This window comes from Thalassophryne amazonica, chromosome 18 (genome assembly GCF_902500255.1).
Source record: "Thalassophryne amazonica chromosome 18, fThaAma1.1, whole genome shotgun sequence".
Taxonomy (NCBI): domain Eukaryota; kingdom Metazoa; phylum Chordata; class Actinopteri; order Batrachoidiformes; family Batrachoididae; genus Thalassophryne; species Thalassophryne amazonica.
This window is the reverse complement of record NC_047120.1, coordinates 74,346,967-74,359,450: the sequence shown is the minus strand read 5'-3', so window position 1 is coordinate 74,359,450 and position 12,484 is coordinate 74,346,967. Positions and strand designations below refer to the sequence as shown.

General features: G+C 46.9%; 1 protein-coding gene across 1 annotated transcript in view; it reads right to left on the bottom strand.

Annotated features, from left to right (window-relative positions):
• The window catches only part of LOC117530695 (mitogen-activated protein kinase 8-like), a 133,691-nt gene that overhangs the window by 66,295 nt on the left and 54,912 nt on the right, over positions 1–12,484 (bottom strand).

Here is a 12,484-nt window from a genome sequence, read left to right as displayed (position 1 = left end):
TCAATGGCTTGAAATGAGGCTGAGGGATGAGAGCGTTCGGTGTTTCCTCGCCCGCAGGGGGTTACCGGCGTCCCTTGAACCTCGCGATGCTTTATACGGCGGTCGGACTTGCGCGGCCCGTCTGAGGTACACGGCTAAGCAAGATGAGAGGGTCTATTACGTCGACGTGACCTCGCTGTATCCTTACGTTAACGTAAATTTCACATATCCCACGGGGCATCCGGAAATTATCGAGAGAAATTTCTGAGACCCCAGGACTTATTTCGGGCTCATCAAAGCCATTGTGTACCCGCCCCGGGGGCTAAAATTCCCTGTCCTCCCACACAGAACTCCTCACGGTAAACTGGTGTTTACTCTGTGTCGCACCTGCGCTGATGAAAATAATCAAGCTGGAGCGTGCACACACAGTCAGCAGCAGAGAGCTCTGTCTGGGACTTGGACGACCCCGGAATTCCACAAAGGTCTGGATACAGGCTATGCTGTAGCTAAGATTTTTGAAGTCTGGCATTTTGAGGAAAAAAGTGATAAAATCTTTGAGGGGTACATAAACACCTTCTTAAAACACAAGCAGGAAGCCTCTGGTTTCCCTCCCGAATTTGATAAAGACCCCGAGAGCAGAGAAAAATATATCACGGACTACTGGCTGAATCAGAAGATTCGTTTAGACCCAGAAAAAATCAGTCACAATCCGGCAAAACGACAGATGGCTAAGATCTGCCTCAACTCCTTCTGGGGGAAATTCGCCCAGAGGGCAAATCTGACGCAGACCGCGCTCGTTAAAAACGCTGACGATCTGTTCAGGTATCTGTTTTCTGAAGAGTACAAGGTCGCATATCTAACATTCCTCAGCAGTCAGGTGGCTATGGTTCAATGGAGGTACGCCCCGCGGTACGTCAACCGACCGGGTAAAGCCGTCAATATTTTCATCGCAGCGTTTACAACGGCGTACGCGCGTTTGACCTTGTACGGTTTTATGGAGGCTGTGGCAAATCCTGTATTATGATACCGATAGCCTGATTTACGTTTGTAGGCAGGGAGAAACCCCGGTGCCTACCGGTAATTATCTGGGGCAGCTCACCGACGAGTTGAATGGCGACGTCATCACAGAGTTTGCAGCAGCGGGGCCTAAAAGTTACGCATATAAAACCGCACAAGGTAAAACGGTCATGCGTGTGAAGGGGATCACTCAAACCCACGAAAGCTGTCAGAAAATAAACTTTGACAGCGTCAAAGATCTGGTCGAGGGTTATATAAAAGATCCCGCCCTCGCTGCATCTATCAAAACGCCGCAGCAGGGAATTAAACGTCATAAAAGCAGTTTCAGTTTGACAAACGTGTCATTTCAAAAATCCTTCAGGGTGGTGTATGACAAGCGGGGTCTTTTAAAGGACGGGGAAACCGAACCGTTCGGATTTTGAAGCATGTCTCACTCGGGAAATACGGTGGAGTTTGACCCCAGACTTCAGCCCCCATTCTCCTGTCTCATCGTTGGACCGAGTGGTTCGGGAAAGACTGTGTTTGTGAAAACATTGCTGGAAAATTGTAGCCACGCTATGAGACGTGTGCCTGACAACATTGTATGGCTGTATACGTCTGAACAACCTCTGTATTCTGAACTGAAGAATAAAAATATTAAATTTGTAAGAGGACTCCCTGACTCATTTCTGGACGACAGCCTTTTCCCTGAAGGTCAGAGCCATATGGTTATTTTGGACGATCTCATCTTTCAAGCAGCGGATCATCCTGAAGTTGTAAGAATTTTCACCCAGTACAGACATCACTGGAATATGAGCGTCATCATGATCACACAGAATGTGTTTCATAAAGGGAAATACAGTCGAACCATCAGTTTGAATTGTAATTATATGGTGCTGTTTAAAAACCCCAGAGACAAGTTACAGATGAACATTCTGGCTCAGCAAATGTTTCCCGGCAGAAAACAATTTTTTATGGAGGCTCTTGATGATGCTACGAGCGTACCTTACGGGTATTTATTACTGGATTGCACGCAGGAGTGTCCAGATCAGTTCAGACTGAGATCGGGATTACTCCCGCACGAGTGGCCCACAGTTTATTTGCAGAAAGATAAACGGACATGAGCTCTCTTTTAAAAACGAACGCCCCCGCTCTTAAAGCGCTAATCAGAGCCGGCGCGAGGGAGCGTCACCACAGCCTGAGGACCTGCAGGCCGGAGCTTCTGAAAACTTTATCCGAGATCGCTTTGAATATATTAAAGGGGAATATCGCCTTGAGCGACTCTCAATTCCGGGCCTTGAAAAAACGAAAAAGAGTTTTACGTCTTCTGGCTGACAGAAAAACCAGTTATAAAAAGAAGCGGGGAGCGTTGATTCAGACGGGTGGCTTTCTCCTGCCTCTGCTCGCCGCGGCCCTGCCCGTTATAACGAGTCTAATAGTACCCAGAGGATAATGGCGTTCAAAGCGGCGCAAAAGATGTTTTTACTCACTCCACAGCAGATGCTTCAACTCGATCATTCCGTTCCGCCGAGCGGAAATAACATCAGACAAACGGCGGAAAATGATTTAGACTCGCGAATGCGAGGTATACTGGAAGACCGTACTCACTCTCCTTATGAAAAAATTAAAAAGTATGAGGCTCTGCTACAGCGCTATTTAACCCTGATCAAACAGGGGGAACTCGAATCACGTGTTTCACCCCCGCAAGAGACTCGCGTCGCTAAGCAACCTGAGGAGGAGGGGGTGGGGGAGGAGGAGGAGGTAGATGAGACTGTCACAGAGGTCCTGAAGAATATCCCCTCCAGAGAGTGTAGAAACGCTGAATATATTATGACGAAATTATCGAAGGGTGATACGCGCTGGAGTCCGTCGGGGGAATTTATTTACAAGGGGAAAGTCGTGAGGGGGTCTCACGCCATAGATCTTATGAAACATCTCGGATCCTCGTTCAAGAAATCGAGCCCCCCTACAGGTTGGTTGAAGTTCCTCAATATTTTACAGGAGCGGAACATTCCGGTGGCGTGCGTATCAAACCCGCAAGCCCGCGAGCAGTTTCAGAAGCTTAAAAAAGGCCGGAGCAGCTCGCCGGATGAATCCCTTCTTTTAACCGATTCGCCAGCCAGGAAGAAACTTAAGAAAAAAAAAAGACTTCCAACGCTGGGAAGGTTTCTCACCATAAAAGGAGGGTATCGAATTAAAAACTGACTGGATATTATGATCAAGAGTCTTTAAAAATACATCGCAGTCAGTCACGTTTTTGTATATTGGTACTAATAAAACACCGACTGAAACTCATCTCCGGTCTTCATCACTTTTATTCAGCATATGGTTTAAAAACAACTTTCAACACTTCTTTACTTAATAACAACGATGCAAAAAAAAAAAAAAAAAAGAAAAACATTAAAGGTATGATCGGGGTGCATTTTCTACACATCCGGAACATTTTTCACAAAAAAAAAAACAAAGGTCAAAGGTCAAAGCTTCTTTCTACGTTTAAAAACGGGGGTTTACATTATGCAAACGCGATAAAACTTTAAAGGTATGATCGGAAGGCCGCTCTCACACATCCATCCCATTTTCAGGCGAAAAAAACACACAAAAAAAATCAAAGGTCAAAGCTTCTTTCTACGTTTAAAAACGGGGGTTTACATTATGCAAACGCGATAAAACTTTAAAGGTATGATCGGAAGGCCGCTTTCACACATCCATCCCGTTTTCAGGCGAAAAAAACACATAAAAAAATCAAAGGTCAAAGCTTCTTTCTACGTTTAAAAACGGGGGTTTACATTATGCAAACGCGATAAAACTTTAAAGGTATGATCGGAAGGCCGCTCTCACACATCCATCCTGTTTTCAGGCGAAAAAAAACACATAAAAAAAATCAAAGGTCAAAGCTTCTTTCTACGTTTAAAAACGGGGGTTTACATTATGCAAACGCGATAAAACTTTAAAGGTATGATCGGAAGGCCGCTCTCACACATCCATCCCGTTTTCAGGCGAAAAAAACACATAAAAAAATCAAAGGTCAAAGCTTCTTTCTACGTTTAAAAACGGGGGTTTACATTATGCAAACGCGATAAAACTTTAAAGGTATGATCGGAAGGCCGCTCTCACACATCCATCCTGTTTTCAGGCGAAAAAAACACATAAAAAAAATCAAAGGTCAAAGGTCAAAGCTTCTTTCTACGTTTAAAAACGGGGGTTTACATTATGCAAACGCGATAAAACTTTAAAGGTATGATCGGAAGGCCGCTCTCACACATCCATCCCGTTTTCAGGCGAAAAAAAACCATAAAAAAATCAAAGGTCAAAGCTTCTTTCTACGTTTAAAAACGGGGGTTTAAATTATGCAAACGCGATAAAACTTTAAAGGTATGATCGGGAGAGCGTTCTAAGACGGGGGTTACATTTTCACACGGAAAAACATAAAAAAAATAGGAACGCCGGTTAACACAAGCCGTGACAATATTTAAACTCATGCAGAGGCCCTGCTAGCTGGTTACAGGAGGTACTGCAGCTTTTCTTAAGGCAATAACGATATCTTTTCACAAAATCAGAAACCAAATCATCGTTCGCGATAGTATTTTCGGAGTATAAAGACACCACGTCCTGGTACGACTTCCCACTGGCTCTGTTATACAGATAATACACGCAGTGTTGTCCGCATACGTCGGATAACTCGTGCTGAAGCTGCTTGTTGTGATACAGAATGTTTTTAACATCTGGGAGATTCTCCAGATATCGCAGGATGCTTTTAGGGTAGTAATCAAAGTCAGGGCTGAGGCCGAACGAGTCAAAAAATGTGGCTCGACCATTTTTTTCAACGGTGAGCGCTAACCAGTGTTCCTCCGGTAAATGTCTAGGGTGGGTGTTTACAATGAAATATATGGGAGGGCCCGGCTTGATCCGGAATAACTCGTCAGACGCAAAAACACAGGCAAACAGGTCTCCTATTAAGCCCCTCATAACAGCGTCCAATTCCAGGGTGTTCATCAGTAAAAATCCACAAGGACCTGTCGCTTGGAATTAATCTCCAGGAGAGAATCGTAACACGCGCACACTATCAGCGTGGTGGTATGCGGAGTCGCGACTCTGAATCTCATCTCAAGTCGCAGGGTGCCTGTGGAGACGGGGCTCAGAGCGCCGCTGTCCTCCTCCAGGTTTAAATTGAAGACGTACAGCGCGTAGCCGTGCGCAAAATCCTCCCGGTCTATACAAAGAGGCTGGTCTTTGAGGTGTCGTCCGGTCGCGGTGTAGAGATTGTAAAACTCCCTGACAGAGAGTTCGTTGTTAAATTCAGGCTGGAAAGCTTTAGCCGGCAGCTGTCTCCCGTTTTGACTGAGTGCGAGGTACTCCAGGTCATAGTGTGCAAATTCAAACGGGGACAGATCTCTTCTCCCACTGAATGCATTGTGATTCACCATACCCAGAACCACATATTTGGGCATGGTTCCTAAAAACAGGTTCTCCTGGTTGCATATCCTGGAATGGCTGGGGATCACGTAAGTCTTAACGTTGATTCGTGATAACGGGTACACAGCGTTCCCTTTCATGAGAGCCGCGGAGTGACCCAATCTCACTGCAGGGGATACGGTGACTTTCTTAACGAATAGGGACGCACCCAGAATTTTCAGCTTGAAAGTGGAGGCCGCCAGCCCCATCAGGCAGAAAGCATCGCTGGCTCGAATTAATTTAACTCTTAGATCAACGTTATTCAGAAGAAGCCTCTCGCAGAAAAATATGTCCGCGTGCAGCGGACCCTGAACTTGAAATTCACGCGATTCGGCGCTAAAGCGCGCTCTGCTCACGAGGCCTTTATTCGGGCCCGCGTCATCCACAGCGGTCGAATTGTGCTGACCCGGGGTGTCCTTGTAAAACAAACCGCCCGTGAACTGCGATTTCAATGAAGCGGGGGAAAAGTTCAGCAGCGTCTCAATCAGCGCCCTGTACGGGTGCGTCGCGCTGGACTGGGAAATCAGCCGGTCACCCAGAGTCACGTCGACTTGCGAGAAAATCGTATTGAGAGGATAATTTATGACGCCCACGCGGGCGTCATTAGCCAGGTCAGTCCCGTCGGCATTTGTAATTTTCATTCGCAGATAAAGCAGCGTATTATTGAGGTCTAAATACCTCTCACCGTCTCCGGGGATAAAAAACTCGATAGGGCCCATGTCCGTCAGGGCTGATAACGGGCTGACTTCAATGTATTGGCTTTGCTCGATGGACAACTGGGTCCCGGGGACGGCGAATAAATCCAATTCGCTCATGGTGCATTCGGGGGAATTATTTCGCAAAAGAGACATTGTTTAAGAGAAAATATCCCCGGACAACCTCCTCTTCTTATGCTTCCTTCGAACTGTTCTGCTTTTTCCGGGGGTCTTTCGCTTTTTAACCATTTTGACCCGTTTCCCCGGGGGGCGTTTCCGGGGCCTTCTTGAGAGCACCATGATCCCGGACCCCTGCTGCTGCTCGGGTTCCTGACTCCGTCCGGCCCTCTCAACAACGCGGCTCACTACGTCGGAAGCGATGCTTCAGGCCGCGTTTTTCAGGTGAGGTTTGCGATCGTGTATCCTTGTTTAATCAGCGGCGACACAAATTTGAACAGTTTCGAAAATATGTTCCCGAGCCCGTGTCCGTACATAACAGGAGCGCCGTGGAAGCCGTGAAGGCCGTTCCCGACTTGATTTTCATAGTAAGGCACAAATCTATAAATGTCGGCTTTGTGCGCTGCCCCAGCCATTTTTTTTATCCCGCCGGTTTAAAATGTAATGTCACAACCACTTTACCGTATCTGAAATCCACTGATCGATCTTGATCGCTTTTGATTTCGATGCGTATTGTCTCAATATGTCTTTTGGAGACCGGGATGTAATAAGCGGGGTTGAATTTCTTTGTAATTATTTCCCCAAAACGACCCTCAATTTCGAACGCTCGGAGGAGAGGAGCAAAAGCGTCGCCCACCGCCTGAGGCTGTACAACGTCTGTATAACAGAACAGGTGATACATGCCCGCTTTTATATCGGGGTAGCGGGGACAGCTCGTGACCCCGGGTCCGCATCTCAGCCATTGATTAGGCTGCATCCCCAGCATGTACGCTGTCGGGGCTTCAAAATATACCTGGCTGGTACCGTCTCCTTCCCACAGAAACTTTTTCTGGATACCGTCATATTTTAAAGTCAGATTCGGTTCTATAGTCTTCAAACGAGGGTTTATCAGCCCTGCAATAACCTCAAAGTTATCATAATATCCCGTGTCAAAATATCGCGAGTGAACGGCGAGTTTGTTCTTGCCCGTAATTTTCATCACCTGGAACGTACAGGAAGGCTTTTCCGGGATATTTAACCAGGTGTGCGGATAAGAAATTTCCGTCAGCGCCACATCCCAGTCACCCTCTAGATCCAGGTGTCGAGCCAAGTCCACCTGGTAGCATGAAATTGTGTTGTCCGGGAATACTTTTAGGCTGGCGTTTTAAGAGCGAGGCAAAGGCCTGTGAGACTTCGCGCCCTTGCTTTGACTTCAGTGGTCTGGCATACGCTTTTTTTGAGAAGATATCGATAACAGTCAGCAGGTACTTGTACCCGTCGTTAAAATCTGATAACCCCTGCATGTCGCATAAATCCGCCTGAAATTGGTTAAGCGGGTTTGTGACAAATACTCTATTTCTTGGAAAATGCGTCCTGGCAGGTTTGTGTAATGTGTATGCATGTTCCCCCGACAGGAAATCTCTGATATGCTTCATACGAATTTTAGAGCCGTGTTGATCGGTCATAGCCCTGCGTAAACGCTCCGGCCCTCCAAAACTCCCCGGATTTACCGGACTATAATATATATCCTTCATTAAACCCTCATCACCCGTCTTTTAAGACGGAATGATGAACCGGATAGTCCTTTTGCATTTTTATATGTTTTAGCGACCATAAATATTAGTCTTTTGTTTTAAATAGGCGCTCTTGGAAACGTTAAATTGAACTCTGATTCAGCACCGCGGAGAGCGCTCACAGAGCAGCCTCGAGCTTTTAATAAGACCGTGTTAAAACCCCTCATTAATTCATACGAGCACCTTTTTTTTTCCACCAAAACCTCGTTTGTATGACTCTGTCTTGCTATATGAAGCGCCTTGGGGCAACTGTTTTGTTGTGGTTTTGGCGCTATAGAAATTTGATTTGTAAAACATTTCACCCTTTTTCAACAATATTATAGGAAAGAACACTGACCGTATGAGTTTTAGAATGCATGCTTTATTACATTCATTAAAGTCACACACAGAGAAAAAAGCAATTGTTCATGTTTATTAAACACAACATGCATGAAGGAAAAAAGTATACATTCACGTACAAAACTGGAAAACTCTCAGTAATACATCTCCCCCGCATTTACGGTTTATTTCAGTATTCAGCTGTAAAAGTGGAGGAACAATCACTTCTCTGGAGAGCCCCATCTGTTTCACCCGGCACGCTATCACATCCACAAACAGAGTGTATAATGTAAGCAGATGCATCGGATTACACCGTGTAAAATCGTCAGTGGTCAAAACAGAGATTTTCAGTAATACGTTGTACAGAGATTTTTCAGATGAATGGAGAGCCGCGCTGTAGATATGATCTGTCCAGACTCTGGGCCCGGGGCGACGTCTGATAACGTCGAAGACCCTCTCCAAAGCGCATGAAGGCGGGGCGTCTGGGATCTCCAGCCTGCGAATGACTACCCGCTCCAGCTTATACGAGAGTCCACGTATAATATAAACTTCCCGCAAGCTTTGAAAGAGAGTCATCACACAATTACCCATGACTGTAAAACAATATAATGATATTTAAAAAAAAAAAAAAAGCAGGTTTTTTTCTTCAGTCGTCTGGGTTATAGACGGCTACCATCCCCTCCAGGTCGAGATCTGCGTCTTCACCGAAACATGTGTACAGTTCGTTGATCTTTGCTTCAAAATTATCAGTGTATTTCAGCTCAGTGAGGATGTTTTCTACCGCCCCCTGCACCCTTGCAGCCGATGGGTTGAGGAAGCGCTGGGCTAGGAGCTTTACCACAGCCGGGATGAAGGTCGGTGTCCAGAGTCTCACCATTAATCTCTCAAAATGCCCGGTAAAGAAATATTCATTTAACAGGTCCAGGCACTCGTGCTGGCGCTGGCTGGGGTGATCGATCTCACACCCGTAACAGAGTTTTTGTCTGTAACTTTTGATCACAGCCAAAAGTAAGTGGGCCACGCCGACTTTCACCGTTTTCAGGAATTCCTCTGACAGGAACCCGTCTGGCCGGTCAGATGCGAAAGATGTGGCGTATTTCTCAGCCGGCTCGAGGTCTTGTACCTCCCGCGGACTCGCGGCCTCCGTGACAGCGGGAAGAGACCCCACGCCTCCCGGGCTGGAAAGCGCGTGAGAAGGACGGATCTCGCCCCAGACCGGCTCGAGCTGAACTCCCCACAGGCTCTCGTACCCGCCGCGGGTCCGTGAAGTCTGCCCCAGGGATGCCGGCTCTCTTCCACAGTCGAGCGCGCAGTCACAAGCGATGTCGTCGGTCACTGCAATGGGAGAGGTTGAGGAGCTCATGCTGGTTCGTTGTCCGATGCTTGAATGAGATGGGGTCCCCTGGTTTTTATAGAAATCCCCGTGCATGCGGGGAGGAGCTACGTCAGAGTTTTTTTTTTTGTTGTTTTTTTTTTTAAGTAAAAAGAGGGGCCAAGTTTTTTCGGACTTCGATAACGTCCCTCCAGGCCAGGGACCTTGTAAAGAGGCCCGTAATCCTGTCGTTGCAGGTGTTGAACAACTCATGCCAGCTCTCAGCCGCAGCTGTGACGCTTCTGACGCGGCCGCTGGCACTAAGCCGCTCCAACTTAATTTCACCCTCAGAGACAGTGTCAGGAGGTCCCCGCTGAAATATCACCCTATAGCGCGGCCCCTGGGTGCTGAGCCAGGTGAGTTGGAAGCGTGTCTTCTTCTTTTCCGGCGTCCGATCTCCTGGAGGTTCAGGGTTGACTGTGTCGCGAATCATCGAACCCGCAGCCGCGGAGAAGACACCCCAATCGGCGGAAGTAAGCGCCACCCGTGGGGTTCCTCGAGTGGCAGTCTCACCCTCAGCCAGAGTGAAGAAACTCACTTGGGCATAATACGGGTTGAACGTGTAAGTTAAACGTTCGCACCCCTCCAGGCTGTACGTCAGATCTTCCTCCGGTATCGACTGGCTCAGACGGCTGACGTACATCCTCGCTTTTTTTGGAGCGAGCGAGCCTTCTGTTGTCATGGTGATGTTAACCGGGGTCTCGCAGATGTAGCGGAGGATCGGAGTTCGTCTCGCCATGGTGAATGCTGTATGTCACTCTGTCGTCGGAAAGGGGATTTTTAAACCCTTCTTCGTCCGCGGGGCGTAATTCCTCACCTTTTGCTCTGAAAAACATCATTTCACGTGAGTGAGAAGGAGCTTTGTTGATTGTCCGGGTTCATCACCTCGGGGCAGCATCTCGGCTCAGCGGGTGTCCCGCGCACCATGATCGATCGGCTAATATCTTAAAATAAATTGCATCTGGCGTGAGTGAGAAGGAGCTTTGTTGATTGTCCGGGTTCATCACCTCGGGGCAGCATCTCCGCTCAGCGGGTGTCCTGCCACACACACACACACACACACACACACACACACACGCGAGCACACACGCAAGCACACACACGCAAGCACACACACACACACACAGCTAGCGTCTGCAACAGGTATTACAGCCGTGGGGTCATGTTTCCGCGAGCAGCTCTATGCGTGGGTATTTGACCGTCTTGCTGCAAAGACTTACAGCCGAGAGACGGCTATTTGTTTCCCTTCTTTAATCTACGAATTAAAAAACAGAAAAGGAAACATAATAATTTAAGAATTAAGAAATATTAAAGGCGTATTAAAATATTCGTGTTTAATCACTAAATTGAAGAAACCCTCCCATAATTATGCATAAGATACGGTATTTTTTATTCCTTCTTTAATTGAGGCATTAAAAAACCATAAAAGGAGGCGCTTTAATTTAAGAATTAAAAATATTAAAGGGTCATTAAATAACAGACACTGATTTATGTTTAATTATTTCAGAATTAGTTAATTCTTTAATACATTAAAAAGATCTAGGTATTTTTAATCATTCTTTAATTCATGAAATAAAATGACATTAAAATATTAGACCCTGGGTGGGAGGGGAGGTATGGCTTGGAGGAGCCGGGGGCGGGGCTTAAAGGCGGGACATACTGACGTCATTGACTCTGATTGGATGTGGCGTCATAAGGGGCGGGGGCTTGGAGGCGGGACTAGGGGCGGGGCTTAGGGGCGGGACATACTGACGTCATCGACTCTGATTGGATGTGACGTCATAAGGGGCGGGATTGGGGGAGGGTTAGGGCGGGGCTTAGGGGCGGGACATAGTGACATCATCGATTCTGATTGGCTGTGATGTCATAAGGGGCGGGGCTTAGTGACGTAGTCGATTCTGATTGGCTGACAGGGTCATTAATCACTTTTTGACAAAAGGTGGGTCAGCTTTCTCTCTGACGTGCATGAGCACCAAGTCTTCTCACAGTGGAGTGCGGTTGCTGCTTTTACCGTGACTGCATCAAAATGAAGTTATCACTTAAAAAGTTGTCTTACAAGTACTTTGTTTTCGGCAGTCCCCGTAGCTGTTTATTGCGAATGCTGTATGCTTTCAGACTGGTGAGGGAAGTGTACAAAGTAATCATCAGATGGTCACTAACAGCCTAAATTTAAGTTGTTATGATTTTGGTGCGACATGCCCTTTAAAACATAGAAGAATGGAAATAATGCATGCTGCTATCCAGCACCAAAATCTCAAAGAATGAATGTATGTCTCAATACCTCAAGAATTTCGATTTCCGTTCAGCCTCCCTGTTCACTGTCACAGGGGTCACAGCATTGCTGTTAGCCTTCAATCTGGTTGATCCCGCAGCAGACAGTGTCAATCGAGTCAGTTGTCGGCCTCTGTGACGCCCAGCGCCGACGTACCCCCCCTCCCCGGACGGACCCTCGATTGCAGCACCCCACACCTTGGGACGTTTTTCTAGCTGCTCCTCCTCGGCTACACGGGCTGTGGTCACGGCCAAAGACAAAAAAAAAAAAAAAATACAGAGATCGCTCTCTGATCTTCAGGCTTAGTGTAACACTTGCGTTTTATCATGGTTTGTGTCATCTGCATGTAAACAAGGATGAAGAGGATAAAATATAGTGCCAAAGTTGTTTATGTGAAATTTCACCACAAAAATGGGTTTGCGTGCGATCAGATTCCCACAAGTCTCGTGTTGAAAAATTGCAAGATGACGCCACTCAGTATAATGGTGCTGCAATAGCAGTATAGCGGCATGGAGCCGTTATTCCACTGCAAGTGGATGTTTGCACACCCTCAGACACACAAATGAGAAGTTGGATGTACCAAGTCAACAATTAGATTCATTCAGACAAGCTGCACTGCACCTGACACCCTAATGTGTGAAAAGAGAAGGCTGACCTGGTGCTCAAACAC